Consider the following 20051-nt stretch of genomic DNA (forward strand, 5'->3'; position numbering starts at 1 on the left):
TGCTATTTGTTAGTAATTAAAATTTTCTGACTTTTTTTTTTCTTAATTCTTCCTTTTTACCTCTGACTACAACACATCCCGCATTTTATTCCTTCTAGAATTTTTTTTTGCTTGTTTCTTTTGTTTTTCAAGTTACATTTAATAACAAGGTAGATAACATATACTTAACTAACACGGGACTTATTCCTTCAAGAATTTTATATACAATTGCATGCCATCCTGTAAATCTGTCTTACACAGAATCTCTTCTGTCCACATATTCATAATTCACTCACTTGATATTATTTGTAATATGGATAAAATTCAGAGATATAAACAGTAATGCATCATATGTGATCAGCTGTAAAGGAGCTTATCTCTACTGGAGAGAAAGGCACTCCCCAAATAACTACACCACGTTACATAATTTATATGACCCAACATCATTAGAATGCGAGAGATCAGGAAGGGTGGATCAAAGCGGCATTCCTGTTGGACAGGGATGGAGTGGGGCTTCACCAAACATCAATACCATAAACAGAAGCAGGACGTGGTAACCGTTATTATTTGTGTAAACATTCTCTCACATGACCCTGAAAAACCAACTGCAACCACTTTGACATTTTTCCCTTTCTTTATATCTTTGTATGTTATATCTCATATCCTTTTCTCTGTTCAAATACAGACCAAGTAAGGGTATGTCTAGGGTATGTCTACAAACCAGTGACATTGTCTATTTTAAAAAGTGTTCAAACATATGAATTTTTCTCTTCAAAGCTGGCTTGGGAGCTTTAGAAATAATATCCTAAGAATTCTGTCACTTATTGCTAGAAAAAAATGGAATTCTTTGATAGAACTGTGTAAGATTTATATTCAAAGTCAGAGACATAGCCCATCATACTTTAATTCACAATCTTAATGAACAAGACAGGGTGCTGAGTAACTCAATGCAAAAGAAAAAAGGAATTCATTAACTTGACCATGTAGTTTATTTGTTGCTTTTAGGCTTGGAGGTGTTTAGTTGTTTCCAAATTAAAATACATACCCTAAGAGCAAACCTTCATTTTGGATTTGGTGAAGATTAAGAGGTAGGCTGTAAAGGAAATTCTGAAAAAGTAGCACTGCAAAATTTTTAAATAATAGACCCATCTCTAGAATAATGTAACAACTTCTCACAGTGACTACTGTGAAGAGATCACCAAGTTTTTGATGTGGAAATAGCTTCAAGAGGTTAGGGATTATGTCTGTTTAATTTGCTTTCTTTTCCCTGAGAGCTCAGTAAATATTAGTTGAGTAAATGAATAAATACAACCATTGAAAGACTGAAATAAGCTAACTTTCCAAATAATTTTTACTGTAAGAAAACAATCTGGCATATAGGAAACTGTAATTTGTGAGACATGAATTATGTAAAGATCCACACTTATTCAATTATCTAAAGATAAGCTGTTGGCACAGTAATTTAACTGATACATAGATAATAGCATTGGCTTTAAACTGACAAACTTGGAGCTGTGTCCTAGTTCTTCTATTTATTAGTTGCATAACTTCTGGTAGTTATATCATTCTAAACCTTAGTTTCCTCAATAAGCTAAGGTTATTAGCTATTCTTTTTGCTTTTTCCATATAAATAGAAAGGTAAGGAATGTATCAAAGTTTAGAAATGCTTTTACAGTAAAAACACCCACCATTTCATAAAGAAAAAAATTAAAAGACAGGGTTACTCATGAGCCTCCCCCAAATCATCTCATAAACTACAGTATTTCTTCTATAAATGTCTAGTCTTTGCAGAAAAAGCAAAAAACAAAAAACACTCAAACAAAAAAAAAACTGAAATGAAAAATAACAACTGTGGACACTGCAGAATGTTTTATTACATTTTTAATGAATAATCATACAATTGTACGTATGATATCTTTTGGCAAAGTTTACATTTAAAAGTTCCTTTCTTAAAAAAAAAAAAAAAGTTCCTTTCTATCAGACTGGGATGCCTGGATGGCACAGCTGATTAAGTGTCCAACTCTTGGTTTCAGCTCAGGTCATGATCTCAGGGTCATAAGATCAAGCCCCATGTGGGGCTCTGCGCTCTAGGCACAGAGTCTGCTTAAAACTCCCTCTAGCCCTCCCCACCCTGCACTCATTCTCTCTCTCTCTCAAATCAATCAATAAATCCTAAAAAAAAAAAAAAAAAAAAACTTTCTACCAAACTATCCAGATTTTGTATTTTCCACAAAAAAGTGCCAAATGTAAACAAAATTTAAATACAATGATACAAATGCCTGAAATATACCTAGTATATAAAACATATCTCTATATACATATTATATAATGTAATAATCCTAGGTAACATTTATAAAATGAAACATATTTAAAAAATGGCTAAATACATTGTTGCATTTATTTAGAGCTGTCTTCTTAACTAGCCCATAAACTCGGCCTGGAAAAGGACTTTATTTCACTCATTTCACATTTTCAAGGTTTAAAGTTGTTGTCATATGAATGAACCACAAAAAGTAGGACAGAATAATATTGTATGATATCTACAAGTATTCTGCACTATTACTTGTTTGGTTGTTAGGGGATTTTTTTTTTTTTAATCCTAAATCCCTATAACTTATTGAGTCAGAGACCTTCTTTTCAGAGGCCGCATAAAGCCAAAAGTAAAGTAACTTGTAAAAAGTTAGTATACAAGACAACAGTTTGGAAACCCAATTAATTTCACATCTTCAAGACCCAACTTTTCTAAAAGATAAATTTTTTTTTTATGATGCCAAAAGCTTTCTTGAAGGACTTAGTTCATAAAAGTAGACTATACGATAAAAAGCGAGGTTGACCACTGCCAAAAATATATTAATCATTGCTACATTTGAGAAAAGAAGAAATGAAGCAGGAATGTCCAGAAAACAAGCGAGGTGGAAGGTCATAAAACATCAGTACTTTACAGGTCACAGGCAGTAGGATAATCAGTTTCAAGTTAATTGCACAGCCAAGTTAGCACCCACCATCCCTGCAACAGAAGTAAGCTATCATCTACTGCACTTCATCTGCACCTAGGAGTTGCATCAGCAGTCGACATCATGACCTGGGAAGGGCGTCCTGTCTACCCCTGAGCAACAGACAGTCAAGATCAAGGGTCAAAAAAATATTACCCATGGGTTAAATACAACCCATTATGTGATTTTATAAATAAAATTCCATTGGAACATAGCCATACCCACACATTTACATATTTCTATAGCTAATTTTGTGCTGCAACAGCAGAGTCACTTTGTACAGACTGCAAAGCCTAAAATATTTACTGACTGTATTGAAAAAATTTTGACAACCACTGTTCCAGAGAATATATCTGAACAGAAGATGTGGAGTCCCTCAGATCACTTCATCTAGGCCCCATTTTCATGGCACTAATTTCTTTATCAAATAGTATGACAAGATAAAACTCTCCCCATTTAATGATAATTACTAAGAATGACAAGGTTCTATAGAACCAGAGAGATGGAGTGGTCGTAGCTGAAAGGGGAAGAAACAGAAGCAAAAGACAAATATAAAAAATAGCTTTAGAGTTTCAAACAGGTTACTTATTTAAGAAAACCTGTATTCAGAAATACGGGTGCCTGGGTGGCTCAGTGGGTTAAAGCCTCTGCCTTCGGCTCAGGTCATGATCCCAGAGTCCTGGGATTGAACCCCACATCAGGCTCTCTGCTCAGCAGGGAGTCTGTTTCCTTTCCTCTCTCTCTCTGCCTGCTTCTCTGTCTACTTGTGATCTCCGTCTGTCAAATAAATAAATAAAATCTTAAAAAAAAAAAAAGGGAAAAAAAGAAAACTCAGATACAATAAAATCAAGATTAAAAAAAAAGTACCCCTTTAAAAAAAAAAAACTCAAAGAAAAGATATAAAAGATGATTGGGAAGAAAAAAGTTAGGTGGATGTATACAGAATTCAGATAAGAAGTGGGAAAATTCATTATAGGAATAAAAGGCACATTAGAAACAAAGTTTGCTACAAGTACATCCATAGACATAGAGAAGAAACTTCAGGAAACTTCTCAAAAAGAATGAAAAGAGTCAAATATCTTAAAGGAATTCAGAGAAAAAGCTAATGGAAATAGAAGTTAGATAAAGGTGATCCAACAAACTTAGAATTGGATTTTACAAATCCATTGAGAAACTAAATTTATATCTATACTTTTGGCTTTATGCAGCCTCTGAAAGGAAAGCAAGAAAATAGAATTAATATGACACAAAATTCTGAAAGATAAATTAACAGAAGTTTTGCCTAGATTCATATTTTCAAATAATAATAATACAGAAGGGTGAATACTGAAAAATACTGGGCTAAATATTCTTAAGGATTTCAAGCAGAAGTAGAAAGGGGAAATAAAAGGACGTCTCAGGATGTTTAATAACCTCTAAAAAAACTAGAAGGAAAAAAATACTCGATCTCTTTTTTTTTTTTTTAAGATTTTACTTACATATTTGACAGAGAGAGACACAGCAACAGCAAGAACACAAGCAGGGGGAGTGGGAGAGGAAGAAGCAGGCTTCCTGCTGAGCTGAGATCCTGATGTGAGGCTCAATCCCAGGACTCTGGGATCATGATCTGAGCTGAAGGCGGATGCTTAATGACTGAGCCACCCAGGTGCCCCCTCACTCTCCAATTTTTATACTCACCTATTTTGTATTCCAATTATAAATGCCACAGGCAAATAATCTTGTCTGTGAGAGATCTGATGATCCCTTTGAGGAGGGAGAGGAACAGTTTACATGATCGTGAAAGGTGGCTAACCAAGAGAGAAAACAAAGTACAGACTTCAGTAACAGAGAAGCCATGTTAAAGGACAAAAGTGAACATTAATTTAAACAGGAAATAAGCTTTAAAATATAAATGAATTATGTTTAAGGGAAAAATATAAGTCAAAAAATGAAATAACTAACAAAATCAGGAGAAATGGGAGAAGATAGAAATAAAAGTATGAGAATATCCTCATCTTTCATATGAGGAAGCAACTTAGGATACTGTCTAAATATAAAACTCAGAGTCAAAAAAGGGATAATGACCCCAACCTCTTCACGTTTTCATATAATCTTTCTTATTTACTTTTTATGAGATCTTGTAGAAATTTGTATTTATTGCTGGGAAGAGACATGTATTGATGCCACACACTCTATCTAGTTTCTAGAAACAGACTGAGTTCGAATCCTAGCTCGCTCTACCACTTATGGTTTTATGACCTTGGCTAAGTTACTTTGTTATCTAATAATAAAGTGCTTAGATAAATGCCAACACCTTGACAGAACTCAATATAGGCCTTCTTTTGTTATTATAATTATTATCACTCTTACAGTTGTACACTATTACAACTGATTTATTGCAAATTATTAAGGATAATGTAGGTCTAGAGCCAATATTATATGTTTAAATTGTTTTAACATCACTTTTTTTCCTAATACTAATTTTCTCTTGCTGCATAACAAGTTACCTCAAAACTTAGTGGCTTAACAAACAAATGTTTTATTTGCTTATGATTCTGTGGGTTTGCAATTTGAACTAGGCTTAGATGATCAGTTGTTTTGCTGGTCTTGACTCAAGTACCTTCTTCACTATAGTCATCTGTCAACTCAACTGGGTAAGGACGGGCTAAGATGGTCTTACTCACAGTCTAGCAGGAGGCAGCCTACCAGCCAGAGCACTTTTATTCTCCCATATGTAGTCTCTGCAAATGCTAGCTTCAAGTTGTTGACATTATAAGCTAAGAGTTCCAACCCTACCCAAAGGAAGTAAGCCCAAGATGCAAATGTTAGTAAAACCTCAGTGTAACATTTGCTAATGTTTCAGTGGCCAAAGCGAGTCACAGCTAAGTCCAGACTGATTTGAGTGGGTAAACTCTACCTTTTGATGGAAGAAGAAACAAAGTCAAATTGCAAAAGGTGTACATAGAGAGAAAAGAAAAATATTGCCACCACCTTTGAAAATAATCTTCTACACTTGTCCAGTTAGAATTCCCCTCTCTGGATTCTGAATCTTGGGGACAGAAACAAAGAAATCAAAAGGTTGGCATCTCACTCAATTCCAAAGGCATTATGCCCAGGCTGTAACTACTACTGTAGTCATGGATTCTGGTTCTTAGTTTTAAGAACTATTTTCATTCTTGCCCTTTCCATCTCATTGCCAAGCACCCCATTGTTCTTTTGAGCCTCTGAGCCTTGCCAATATTTCTTCTTTTTTAATTTTATCTTATTTTTTATTTTATTTTATTTTTCCTCTTAGCCAGCATCAGTTTCTACAGCTTTCAAACAAAGTACCCTAAATTATACAGCTATTATAAATTTACAACAATTGGTGTCCTTCCACTCATTTACTGTGTAAGGACTTATATAAAAAATGTTGGGAACATTACCTTACTTAATTTAGACGTATATTTACATTTTTCTCATTCTCCCATTTTTGTATTGCTTTAATTATCTTCATATGCAACTTTTCAGAAAAAAAGTCTACTTTAAAACACTTAAAACTAGTTTCAAAACATTTTTAAATCAACATAATAAATTTCTAACTCAGTGTTTCTCAATCCTAGCCATTTTTAATGGTTTTTTCTTTTTTGAGACTTTTCCCCTTGCCTTTCCACATAAATTTTGTAGTCATTTTAATTTCTTTTTTGAATTCTTAATTTTTTAAATTTTATTTATTTGGAAGAGAAAAAGAGAAAGTGCAAGCATGAGAAGGGGGAGGGGCAGAGGGAGAAGCAGACTGCCCACTGAATGGGTAGCCCAATGTGGGGCTTGATCCCAGGACCCCAGGATCATGACTTAAGCTGAAGGCAGATGCTTAAACAATGGAGCCACCAGGTGCCCCTAGTTTGTTAATTTCTACCCCAAAAAACCCAGGCCTATTAGAATTTTAACTGGGATTACATTGATTCTATAACCCCATTTGGGGAACAGTGACATCTTCAAACTTTGAGCTTTCCATTCTGTGAACTTGGTATCATCTTTAAACTGTCTCTGGGAAAAGTTGATTTTTAATATGAGCTTCCCATCCTGCAATAGTGCTAATTCAAACTGATGTTGTTTTAGGACACACAGTATGTCAAAGGTAAATGAAGATCTTTAAGATTTCTCTAATTGTTTACCTTTAATTTCTTTTTCTTGACTTACCACACTGGCTTGGACATCCACTAAAATTTTGAACAAAAGTGTTAATTAAGAACAGACATCTTACTCTAGGCTGCAGTGCTAATGGGAAAGTATTCAATATTTTACTGAGGACAATGTTAATTATAGGGTTTTTTTCATAGATGCCTTTTGTCAGTTTAGGGAAGTTTCTTTTTATTCCGAGTTCAGTGAGGGTCTTTTTTTTTTTTTTTTTTTTTAAATCCTGATTAACTGTTGAATTTTGACACATGATTTCCTACCTCTTCTACCTTTATTAAGATAATCATGTAGCTTCTTTTTTTTTTTAAGATTTTATTTATTTATTTGACAGATTAAGAGAGAGAGCACAAGCAGGGGGAGCAGCAGAGGGAGAGGGAGAAGCAGGCTCCCTGCTGAGCAAGGAGCCTGATGCAGAACTCGATCCCAGGACCCTGGGATCATAACCTGAGCTGAAAGCAGCAGCTTAACCATCTGAGCCACCCAGGTACCCCGATAATCATGTAACTTCTTAATCTACTAACATACAACATAACATCAACTGGTTTTGTATTTTAGACCAGTCTTTCATTATGAGATAAACGTCACTGATCAAGATGTATTACCTTTTTAATATATTACTAAAATCAATTTGCTAGTATTTTGGTAAGGATTTTTTTTCAACTATATTCATAGGAACATGGACATATAATTTTTTCTTGTATTTCACTTCTCTGGTTGTGGTGGACTCATAAATATAATTTTAAAATGGTCTCTCATTTATTTTCTGAGAAAATACATGTAGAATTAGTTTTATTTCTTCCTTAAATGTTTGGCAGCATTCACCAATAAAGCCATCTGGGCCTGGAGTTTTCTTTCAGAGAATACGTTTAATTAAAAATTCAATTTATTGGGCGCCTGGGTGGCTCAGTGGGTTAAGCCTCTGCCTTCGGCTCAGGTCATGATCTCAGGGTCCTGGGATCGAGCCCCGCATCGGGCTCTCTGCTCAGCAGGGAGCCTGCTTCCCTCTCTCTCTCTGCCTGCCTCTCTGTCTACTTGTGATCTTTCTCTGTCAAATAAATAAATAAAATCTTTAAAAAAAAAAAATTTCAATTTATTACAAACATTCAATTTGTTTCATTGTTATATAGCTACTGAGACTTTCTCTTTCTTATGTTAGTTTTGGTAAGCTGTTTTCTTACAAGGAATTTATCCATTTCATTTAAATTGTCAAATTTGTAGAAAGTGATTCGTAATATTCTGTAGGGCTTTTTTTTTATCTTGTTAGGATTTGTAGTCATACCACATTTTTTATTCCTGATACTGACAATAGGTGCTTTCTCTGCCTTTGTCTTTGTCTTGCTAATATTTTCACTATGTAACTAACTCAAAATATTATGCAATTCTTACTCTATCTTTCAAGACTTTTTAGCTCTTAAACTATTGTTACAACCTCTTTTGAAACTGTATTAAATTCTAATTAACATTTCCAGTGAAAATATGCAAAGACCTAAAATAACAGGTAGGCACTTGCATCTCAGAGACATGCCTGCACTGGCTAATTACTGGCACTTGCCAAAAGTTTAATATTTTATAATAAAGAACTAGAACAGGAAATTACCTCCTTAACCTGGACAATTACAAATTTTACTGAATAAAATTTTCTTTAAATATTAACCAATTATGAACAGTGAATCTGAACTTCATTGTGGATTCAAATGAAATACATTTTTCTAATTCTTATATATAGGGTAAAAAGTAAAGGCTATCTGAATACAAACAAAATGTTAAACCATATTGCAACACCCAAGAAAAAAATGACATTTCTTGAGAAGTTTTTAGTTATGGAATAATTCCAAGAGGAAAAAGATAAGGGATTCTATAACACACTGCAATAATGATCTTGACAAATAGCACAAAAAAATCTCAACAATATAGAGTTCAACCTAAACATTTCTTCCGCAAATTATATCCCCTTTACATAAAATGTTTGCATTGTGAGAAAAAATAACAAAAATCACAGAGCCAATCAAAAGGAGAGAAACATTTTTTTTTTTTTTTACAAATGACAACAAAGTCAGAACTTACACTTTTATGTATTTTGCCCAAAAATGTGGACTACAACATACCTATGAGGATGGCTAAAACTAAAAACGAACTTTAAAAAGTAAAGACACCAAAAGTTGGTGAGGATGCAAAGACACTAGATCAATCATATATTGCTGATAGAAATATCCAGGACAGCCAGTCTAAAAAACAGCTGGCAGTTCCTTTTAGCACTAATAATCGAGTTAGCACATAGACAACCAATTTGCACTCTTAGACATATACTCCAGAGAAATAAAGACTTATTTTCAAGCAGGAACTTGTACATAAATGTTCACATCAATGTTACTTACAATAGCCGCAAACTAAATGTCCTTCAGTGGGTGGACATGATGAAACAACTAGTAGTAGTTTATATCCATACTGTGACTTATCAGCACTAGAAAAGAATTACTGACACATGCAATAACTTGGATGAACCTCAAGGAAATGATGCTGCATGGGGAAAAAAGCCAATTTCAAAAAGATACATATTGCATAATTTCATTTATATAACATTTGTGAAATTCAAGAAATGATGGAGATGAACCACAGAACAATGGTTGCTAGGAGTGAGGGTAGGGAAAGACAGGTGGGTGTGCTAAAAAGGACAAGGGAATCTTGTGAGATGGTACAGGTTAGTATCTTCATTATGGTGAAGGGTTACAGGAAGCTACACATTTGATAAAACTACAAAGAACTATACACATATACACACACACAGGGAGAGAAAATGACTGCATAATCTGAAAAACTCTATGGATTACACCAATAGCAATATGCTGATACTGATATTGTATTGATACTGTACGCAAAATTGTAAAATGAGAGAAGCTAGGTGAAGGCTGCACAGGACCTCCCTTTGTGCCTTCCTGGGAGCCTGTAATTATCTGAAAATCATAAAGTAATTTCCATAAAGTGAAATGTACTTTTTGCTGACTTCTATGAACCACGGACAGATTTTAAGTCTTTTTTTTTTTTTAAAGATTTTATTTATTTATTTGACAGAGAGAGATCACAAGTAGACAAAGAGGCAGGCGGAGAGGGAGAGAGGGAAGCAGGCTCCCTACCGAGCAGAGAGCCCGATGCGGGACTTGATCCCAGGACCCTGAGATCACGACCTGAGCTGAAGGCAGCGGCTTAACCCACTGAGCCACCCAGGGGCCCCAGATTTTAAGTCTTAATAAAGCATTTCAATAAGTCTTTTAAACATTTTAAAAACAGACAAAAATTATTTTAAATACTTAAAATTTTGTTAATACACTGAGAACACTTCAGATTTAGATGCTGTATTCATTTCCTAAGAATTCTGTAACAAATTGCCTCAAATTTAGTAGCTCCAAGTAGCATAAATGAATTCTTTCAAGGCTCTGGAAACCAGAGATACAAAAGATACAAAATAACTTTTAATAAACCAAAATCAAGGTGTGGGCAGGTCCCTCCCTCAGGAGGACCAAGGGGACAGTTTGTTCCTTGCTTTTTCTAGCTTCTGGAGGCCGCCAGCATTCCCTTACTAATAGCCACATCCCTCCCATCTCCACCTCCACACTCACACTGCTGCCTCCTCCTCTCTGGTGTCTGATCTCCCTTTGACTCTTTCATATAAGGACACTGTGATGGCATATAGGTCCCATCTGAATATACCAGGATAATCTCTTCATTAGAGGATTATGTCTACCAAGACTCTTTTTCCAAATAAGATAACATTTACAAGTACCAAGAACTAGTAGGTAGAAACATTTTAGGAGCTACTTTAGCAGACTAGAGGCATATAATATTATATTGCATTTGTTTATATATTTGTATTATCACGTCAGGAAAAATGAAATTGGAAGCAATTAACATGTTTAACAATTCCACCCAATGCAGTACATGTCTGCTACTCCTCCCATTAGGAAGTGGAATCTATTTCCTCTTCTCTTAATTCTGGGCTGTACTTGAGCTTGAATTTGAATTCTGGGAGTATGGGAAATTGCCTTGATCAGTAGAAGGCAGAAGTGACACTGCAAGTTCCAAGGTTAGGCCTCGAGAAGCCTGGCTTTTCCTGCTTTCACTCTTCTGGAATCCAGACACTACACATAAAAGTCCATCTGCCCTGCTAGAAAGAGAGAGAGCGCCTTATTGACTGAAGCCCTAGGCACAAGAACAAAGGCACTGACATTCTAGTCCCAGTCCAGCTGCTAACACATACTAACTGGAACAGATGAGGTATCTAGCTGAGCCCAGCTAACATGAAGAATAATAAGAAATAATAATTTATTATTGTTTTAAATTATTACAATACCAGAAAGGCAACAGAGGGTAAAGGGGCTCAATAAACCATTGTTTTGAACCTACTGAAAAAAACACAGTGGCAGGGAGGATTTGGTACACAGCAATAGATAACTGAAACATTTGCCAAAAGGGATACAAATTGAATATTCATTGAATTTAACTGTAAGTCTCTACTGAAATTTAAAGTATCATCCAAGGAACTGTGCATAATGAGGCTAGACCTGTGTAAAAATCGTGTAGTTTAGATTTTTAAATCCATGCAGTGATTCTTCTTGTTCCATGTGGTCAGTCTTATATTTAAGGCATTTATATATCAAAAATGCAACAGGGACTATCACGACAAAACCTACAGACATCAAAATGATCATACAGACAAACAGCAAAACATTCTACACACATAAATTACCAACTTAGATAAAACGGACAAGTTCCTCAAAAAACACAAACTACCTCAACTTACCCCAAATCAGATCAACTAACAGCTCTATATCTGTTAAATAACTTAAATGCACATTATTTAAAATTCTCACAAAAGAAATCTCTACGCCAGTTTCACTAGGGAATCCTATTAAACATTTAAAGAAGAATTAACACCAGGTCTGCATAACCTCTTCTAGGCAATAGAAGATAATGTAGCTCTGCACATTCATTTTCTTAAGCTAGTATTACTCTGATACTCTGAAGCAGTACTAGGAAGAAAAACAATACAAAAAACTATAAACCTATATTCCTCATGAATACAGACACAAAATTCCTCAAAACAGTATCAGAAAAGAGAACTCAGCAAAATATAATAAGAATTATATACCATGACCAAATGGGCTTTATTCTAGGTATACAAGGCTGGTTCAGTATTCAAAATCAATAATGTAATATACCATAACAAGCTAAGGGGAAAAAATCATGACTATATTGATTGTTACAGAAAAGACATTTTGACAAAATTCAATATCCATTTGTAATTTAAATATGTTCCCAAAAAACCCAACTAGGAATAAAAGGAAACTTTCTCAATTTTACAAAAATCATCTGCAAAAAACATACAGTTGTTATACTTACCAATGAAAGACTGAAGACTGTGTTATCTTTGCAGAAGGATAGATACACAGATCAATGAAACAGAAGAGAATACTCATAAATAGACCCACAAAAATACACCCAACTGATTTTTGACAAAGGTGCAAATGTAATTTCAATGGAGAAAGAATGACAGCCCTTTCGACAAATGGTTCTGGAATAACTGGATATTTCTAGGCAAAAATATAACCTCAACCTAAATCTCACACCTTATACAGCAGTTAACTCAAACTGGATCATGGACTTACAGGTAAGGCATAAAACTATAAAACTTTCAAAAATAAACCATTGGAGACAAACTTTGAGATCCAGAGCAAGTTCTTAGCTTACAACATCAAAAGCAAAGTTTAGTAAACTGAACTTCAAAATTAAAAACTTTTGCTTTGTGGGGCACCTGGGTGGCTCAGTGGATTAAAGCCTCTGCCTTCGGCTCGGGTCATGATCTCAGGGTCCTGGGATCAAGCCCCACATCAGGCTCTCTGCTCAGCGGGGAGCCTGCTTCCTCCTCTCTCTCTGCCTGCCTCTCTGCCTACTTGTGATCTCTGTCTGTCAAATAAATAAAAATCTTAAAAAAAAATAAAATAAAATAAAAACTTTTGCTTTGTGAAAGAACCTATTAAGAGGATGAAAGAATAAGCTAAAGACTGGAAGAAAAGCATTTGTAGACCACGTATCTGGGGAAGGGCAGGTATTTAGGATCTATAAAAATTCATAAAACTCAACAATTAAAAATAATTTTAAGATGGATAAAAAATAAACAGGGACATTTCACTAAATATGATATCTGGATGGCCAATGAGCACATGAGATGAAGTTCAACATTATTAGCCATTAAGGAAATGCTAATTAAAACTACAATGAGACGTCACTGCATACCTCTCAAAGTGGTTAAAACATAGTGACAACAAAATTCTGGCAAGGACAGAGAGAAACTTGATTATTCACACATTGCTGGTGATAATGCAAAAAGGTACAGTAATCTGGAAAACTAAACATCCATCTACCATATAACCCAGCAATTATACTCCTGGGCATTTATCCTGGAGAAATGAGAATTTATGTTCCATAAAACCTGAAAATGAGTATCCATAGCAGCTTTATTCATAATAACCCTAAACTGGAAATGACCCAGATGTCATTTAGTGGGTGAACAGTTAAACCAACTTTGGTAAATCCATACCACGGAGTAGTACTCAAAATAAAAATAAACATACTACTGATATACCAACTAACTTGGATGAATTTGTAGACAATTATGCTGAGTGGAAAAAGCCAATTACAAAATGTTGCATACTATATGATTCCATTTTGGTAACATTCTTGAAATGCAAAATAATAAGTATGAAGAGCAGAGTGACATGGTTATGGTTCTAAAGGGCAACAAAGGGATCCTTACAGTGATACAGGAACTCTTCTGTAACTTGACTTTATCAACGTCAATACTCTGATTATGAGGCTGTCATACAGTTTTGCAAGATGTTACATTTTCAGGAAACCGTGTGATGACAAGCGCACAAAAGCTCCCTGTATTCTTTCTTTCTTTCTTTTTTTTTTTTTTTAAGATTTTATTTATTTACTTGACAAAGATCACAAGTAGGCAGAGAGGCAGAGAGATGGGGAGGGGGGAAGCAGGCTCGCCACTGAGCAGAGAGCCCGATGTGGGGCTCGATCCCAGGACCCTGAGATCATGACCTGAGCTGAAGGCAGAGGCTTAACCCACTGAGCCACCCAGGTGCCCCACCCCTGTGTTATTTTTTAACGACTACATGTGAATCTATAGCCATCCCAAAATAGAATTTTTTTTAAAACCCCAGTCAACTCACTAAAAAATTTATTGTAGTTTTATGCTGGTAAAACTGGCTAAATTTAGTGAATCCAGTATATCTCATCTGCTGCACTAATATAATTTTATTACTAAGATTGTTGAAAGCAGAAGCTTTCTTGTAAATTCAGGAACAATGGAAATCTTGGAGCCAAAATACCCATTGACTTTTATACCTTACTCATTGCACAGCATCTGATGCCTGGATACTCCCAAGGATATTTGCTTCACAAGGATAGTGCTCCCAAGGATATTGTCTTCACTTTAGAATATATTTTAATGTATACTTTGAATAAATAGTACAGTAATAGAGTATTAAAAGGCATAGAGTGAAAAGTATCTTTCCACTCTGTCCCTCAGCATATCAGTCCCACCCCTACTTCCCTGTAAGTCACCAAAGTCCTCCAATGGAATTGGTGTATGTAAATTCAAGCTCTTATGTGTTTTCTCCCCACCGTGCTGTGTGTTTTTGCCCCACCCACCCAACCTGTTTCATTTTAAACAACTGTCACTACATGCATAATTCTGCATCTTGGTTTTTCACTTCAAAAGCCTTCAAAAGCTTTCGCTCTCAATATAATTGTTTGGTTTTTGTTTTGTTTTCTGTTTGTTCTGTTTTGTCTTAATTGTATGATAGACCATGGTATGAATATATATTTAGGTCATTTCTGATAATCTGCCTCAATTAGTCCAAGCAACTTGACTCTGTATATCTGGCATTTGCATATCTGTAGAATAAATTCCTAGAAGTGGAACTACCTGATCAAAGGTTATATGCTTCTAGAATTTTGGTAAATACTGCCAAGTGGCCCTTTATAAATGTTGTCCCAACTTGTACTACAACAAGCCATATATGAGAGTGCCTGTTTCCCTCTGTCCTCTTCAATATAGTGAGTAATGTTTTGATCTTTGCCAATCTGATACGTGAAAAGGGTCCCAGTATAAGCATTTGATTTAAAGATAACATCAATGAATCCTATGTGAAAGGATACCTTAGTGCATTAATCACAAGGAAATAAAGTGACCTTCAAGACTGAAAACAGTCTTCTATATCAAGTGACATTGTGCATTTAAAACTGTCTTGTAGGACGCCTGGGTGGCTCAGTGGGTTAAGCCGCTGCCTTCGACTCGGGTCATGATCTCAGGGTCCTGGGATCGAGAAGCACATCGGGCTCTCTGCTCAGCAGGGAGCCTGCTTCCCTTCCTCTCTCTCTGCCTGCCTCTCTGCCTACTTGTGATCTCTCTCTGTCAAATAAATAAATAAAATCTTTAAAAAAAATAAAAATAAAACTGTCTTGTAGCCCAGTGTCTAGGGCTTGTTATTGACAGAGAAATATGAGAAAATCATAATTGGTCAACGTAAATATTTAAGTAGATAAATTCATAAAAATCTTACTTAATACATTCAGAAGAGTAGTTAGGACTTATTTTAAGTTATAAGGGAAATTGGAAAAAAATATAAAGGTTCCTTCTGCCATGTAACTTGAAATGTTTTCGTGCATCAGACTATGCCCATGGAATTTTGTTCAGAAACTATTTTAATATTACTCTGCATAGGGGCACCTGGGTGCCTCAGTTGTTTAAAGGTCTGCCCTTGACTCAGGTCATGATCGTGGGGTCCTGATATCCAGTCCCTGCTCAGTGGGAATCCTGCTTCTCCCTCTCCCCACTCTCCACTCATTCTATCTCTCTCTCTCAAATAAATAAAATCTTTTAAAAAATTACTCTGCATAGAATATATTAACATATCCTATCATGCCTATGTATGTAATAACAGTCACACAGTATCCAAAAGAAATTGAGAAGTAAATTGAGAAGTAAAATTTTCAGAGCTTTTAATGACCAGCAAGGTCTCTTTCAGGTCTATCATTCTAAGTCAATGATGTTTTTACTACCTGGGTAATAACCCCAGAGTTCAAAAGAATGCAAATTTCTTACCTATTCATACACCAGCTTTATTTTATGACAGGAGAGCATATTTTCTAACATGCACACAGCAAAATCTGAACTCTGATCACTGAGTAAATTAATGATTATAAACATAGAGTGGGGTGCCTGGGTGGCTCAGTGGGTTAAAGCCTCTGCCTTCGGCTCAGGTCATGATTTCAGGGTCCTGGGATGGAGTCCCGCATCAGCTCTCTGCTCAGTGGAGAGCCTGCTTCCTCCTCTCTCCCTGCCTGCCTCTCTGACTACTTGTAATCTCTATCAAATAAATAAAATCTTAAAAAAAATAGTTTAGGTTTTAGTAATTATTCTAACTTATTAAGTTAATAACTGACAAGTAAGGCATTTCATTTGATTACTGGTATCTCAAATAGCTATTAGCCAATTAAATTCTTCTACTATTTGCTATGGCTTGAATGTTTGTGACCTCCACTCCAAATTCATATGTTAAAATTCGAACCCTCAGATGGTATTAGGAGATGGGGCCTTCTGGAGTAATAACAGTAACCCCAGAAAGCTAACTAGCCCCTTCCAACATGTGAGGACACAGTGAAAGTCACCATCTAAGAATCAGGAAGGAGGCTTTCACCAGACAACAAATCTTCTTGTCCTTGAATTTCTCAGCCTCCAAAATACTGAGAAATAAATTTTCTGTTATTTATAAAGCACCCAATTTATGGTATTTTGCTACAGCAGCTTGAACAGAGCAAGAAAGTACTTCTTATTTACGTTGTTATTTGGATGCAGAGCAATTACTTTCTAGAAACATGTATAAATATCTTTCTTGATGCAATTAAAATATTATATCTTGAGTTAGCATATATTAGGAGTATAAAATAATTCTTGAATCAAGAATACCGCATGCAATCAGAAAAAAAAAAAAAAGTCAACAGAGATTATCGTCCTTTCAAAATAGTGTTAATTCCTGCTTTCCCGTAAAAAAGAACGCATTAAAGTGTTTTGCTTGGCGGAAAATGGTCAATGAATTCAGTAATATATTTTACTCCCATAAATCAACGTGGATCATTGATCATGTGGATACAGAGGGTACGCACACAAAAATAAAAATATGATTCTCATCGTCGAATACTCCGAATTTAATCAGATAAAAACTCTTCAAGGACAATTCAGTCCGTCATCAAGTACTTATTAAGAACCTATTACACAAGTCAAACCTAGGCGCCAAAGAAGTAAGGAGGTTTGTATCTCAGCACCGTTCTTGCGGACATAAAGCTGGGTGGGGTAAGATGCTCTATGAGGTTGCTTAGTCAGAGAATACTTCAATACAAGCAAACACATAGCTCTCGGTATCCCGGGAAAGCCACCAGGCCATGACGGGTATAAAACAGCTTTAAAAACTAGGTGATGAGGCGCTTAAACCCAGTGCATATTCTTCAGTCCTCCCGTGTTTCTGGGTAGTGAACCACACAAATGGTGCCGACCGAGTAAGGCTGCGTCTACCTTTAAGACCTGGAAGAGCACGGCCAGACGGGGAGAAACGGACGCAGCCTCATTTGCATAAGCACCCAAACACTGCTGACGTCGCCGCGCCCGAGTGCGGACCCCGCCCCGTCTTACTCCAGCCTTTCCCTTGGAAGGAAGAAGACGGAAAGAGGGAAGAGAGCGAGACACGAGAGAGCGCGAGCCTAGGGGCGTCCCTCTCCAACGCGCGGCCAACGCCACTCCTTGTCTTAACCGAAAAGAATTCCCGCTCCCGCGGCCTCTGCGACTGGGTGGGTCACACCTGTCCCCGGGATGTCTCAGCCGGGCGTTTCGATTCGTTCGTATTTATAAGGCTGGGATGCCTGCGTGTTAGGATTTGGGAGCCTCTCCCTTTATCCAGAATCATCCTCTGCCCAGGCCACGCACAGACAAGCTGAGTGAATGGTGCAGAAAACGATCTGAGTTTCCCATTCCTCCCATCCTCTCCTTAAAATCCCCAGCATCACCATCTCACCGGCACACTCTCAAATTCCTGGAGGCGCAGGAACACACAGGTTGTGCTTTCCTCAGTAGCCACGTGCCTCGTGCGCGGAAAGGCCCACTTACGGACCTTTTATCGCAGGGTTCCTCGGGCAAAAGGGAACGGGGGTCACGTGAAAACACACAGCCTCCGGTAATCGCCCTCGGCAGTGGCAAAAGCGACGAGAAGCGAATGAGGAATGAGACTGGCTCCTCTCCCCGCCCCACCGCCCACCGGCGCGGGGGATCGGCTTCCAACTCCCCTAGAACCTCGGAAACGCCTCGCTCCGTCCCGACCCTACCAACTTTCCTCTCGGACTTGCCCCAGTCGGACCCCACCCGTCCAACCAGCCCTGACTTGACTTGGAAATGACTAGTCTCTCGGGGATGCTGTAGGCGAGTTCCACGACGAGAAGGAAGGATGGCGGCACGTTTCGACCCATGTGCTTCCCCCTACTCGCCACCTCCCCCCCCCCCATTGTGCACAGGTGCAGGACCCAGCCTGGAGGGTCGCCCGCCCAGCCCAAGTTCACCCTCAAAAGCTTCGGAGCTGCCCCCCTCCCCTCATCCCAGGACCCAGCCTGAGTCCTTCCCGGGATGCATGCATCAAGTCCGCTCGCGTTCCCGTCCCCCGGCTCCAGGGTGGCTAACGGTGAGCCCCGCCCTACCTAAAACCTTGCCCTTAGCAGCAGGAGCGTGTCAGTACCGTTCGCGTGTCCCCACCGGGCACCTCTTGGTTCTTCCACGTCCCAACAGTAGCAGCAGTGGCCAAAGGTGGCTGCGACGCAGGCCGCGGAGGAGCTGTTCAGAGAGAAGCAGCTGCTTGCCAAGGGCGGGCCCTGGGGCTGGGCAGAGGGGGTCGCTGCCCTGCGGGCTGCCTGCGAGGGACTCCTGAGCGCCTGTGTGTCGGCCAGGGAAAGAGCACGAGATCCAGGCGCGCGGGTGCGTGCGCGCGGGTGTGTGTGAGGGTGTGAGCGAGGGTGTGACGGAGGCGCCCACGTGCCCGGCCCGCCCGCGCTGCGGCCGCGGACCCGCTGCGGGGGAGAGGGGGAGGCTGCGGGCGCCGCGGGGGAAGGGAGCCAGGTCGCCCGGCTGGGCGCCGCACCTCCCCGCCCCACCGCTCCTTGACGCAGAGGCCGCTGCGGCTGCCCAGCCGCGTCCTCCCAGCGCTCCGGGATGGGCCCGCCGGGGCGGTGTGGACCGGCCAAGTCCGCTCCGAAGCAAAAGCCAAACGGCTACCCCTGACACCCCAGCCTCCTTGAACCCACCCAACGCAGAGGACAGGCACCAGTTGCCCACCCGGCGCCTTTGTCTCGGCGAGGATAACAAAACGGTCCTGCCTCGCACCCCCTAATATTCTCCGAGAGTCCGTGACGGGACAAGAAGTGGGTGGGTGACCCAAAGAACCCTTTTCCCTAGCTGTCTCTCAAGCCGGCCATTTACATCTCTTGCAAAAGAAAAGCCATCTGGGCATTTGCTTCTCTGCCGAACGTTGGCCTGAGAGCGTTCAGGGATTCTGGCCGGGTTAAGAAAAGCTGCTTTAGGGAGCTGGCCCTCACCCTATGCGGGTCCCTTAGTGTCGGACTCCTCCCCAAGGGGTCTCAGTGCAACACAAATTCTTGTAGCAATCGAGATATGCCCATAATTAAGCCACGTGAAGAATCCCTAACATCTACATCACTGAACACAAAGCTAAGCCTTCTTTTGAAAATGGCTGAATCTTCCCCTAAACAAGGCATGTGCTCTAGAGATTAGATTTTATGTCCTTGAAACTTTAAGTC

At 38.4% G+C, this 20051-nt stretch overlaps 1 protein-coding gene across 3 annotated transcripts in view; it reads right to left on the reverse strand.

The window, feature by feature from the left end:
• The window catches only part of SLC6A15 (solute carrier family 6 member 15), a 44344-nt gene extending 25061 nt beyond the window's left edge, over nucleotides 1-19283 (reverse strand). Inside the window, exon 1 of one of the 3 annotated variants that reach the window (XM_032874160.1) lies at nucleotides 18977-19283. The gene's annotated coding sequence lies outside the window, so the exon portion shown is untranslated. Of the gene's footprint in view, nucleotides 1-18265; nucleotides 18374-18938 lie in introns of those variants that run through there. The other 2 variants (XM_032874158.1, XM_032874159.1) reach the window with 2 other exon arrangements.
• Nucleotides 19284-20051: the final 768 nt, after the last annotated feature.

This window comes from Lontra canadensis, unplaced genomic scaffold (assembly GCF_010015895.1).
Source record: "Lontra canadensis isolate GAN:19392208 unplaced genomic scaffold, GSC_riverotter_1.0 scaffold52, whole genome shotgun sequence".
NCBI classification, from domain to species: Eukaryota; Metazoa; Chordata; class Mammalia; order Carnivora; family Mustelidae; genus Lontra; species Lontra canadensis.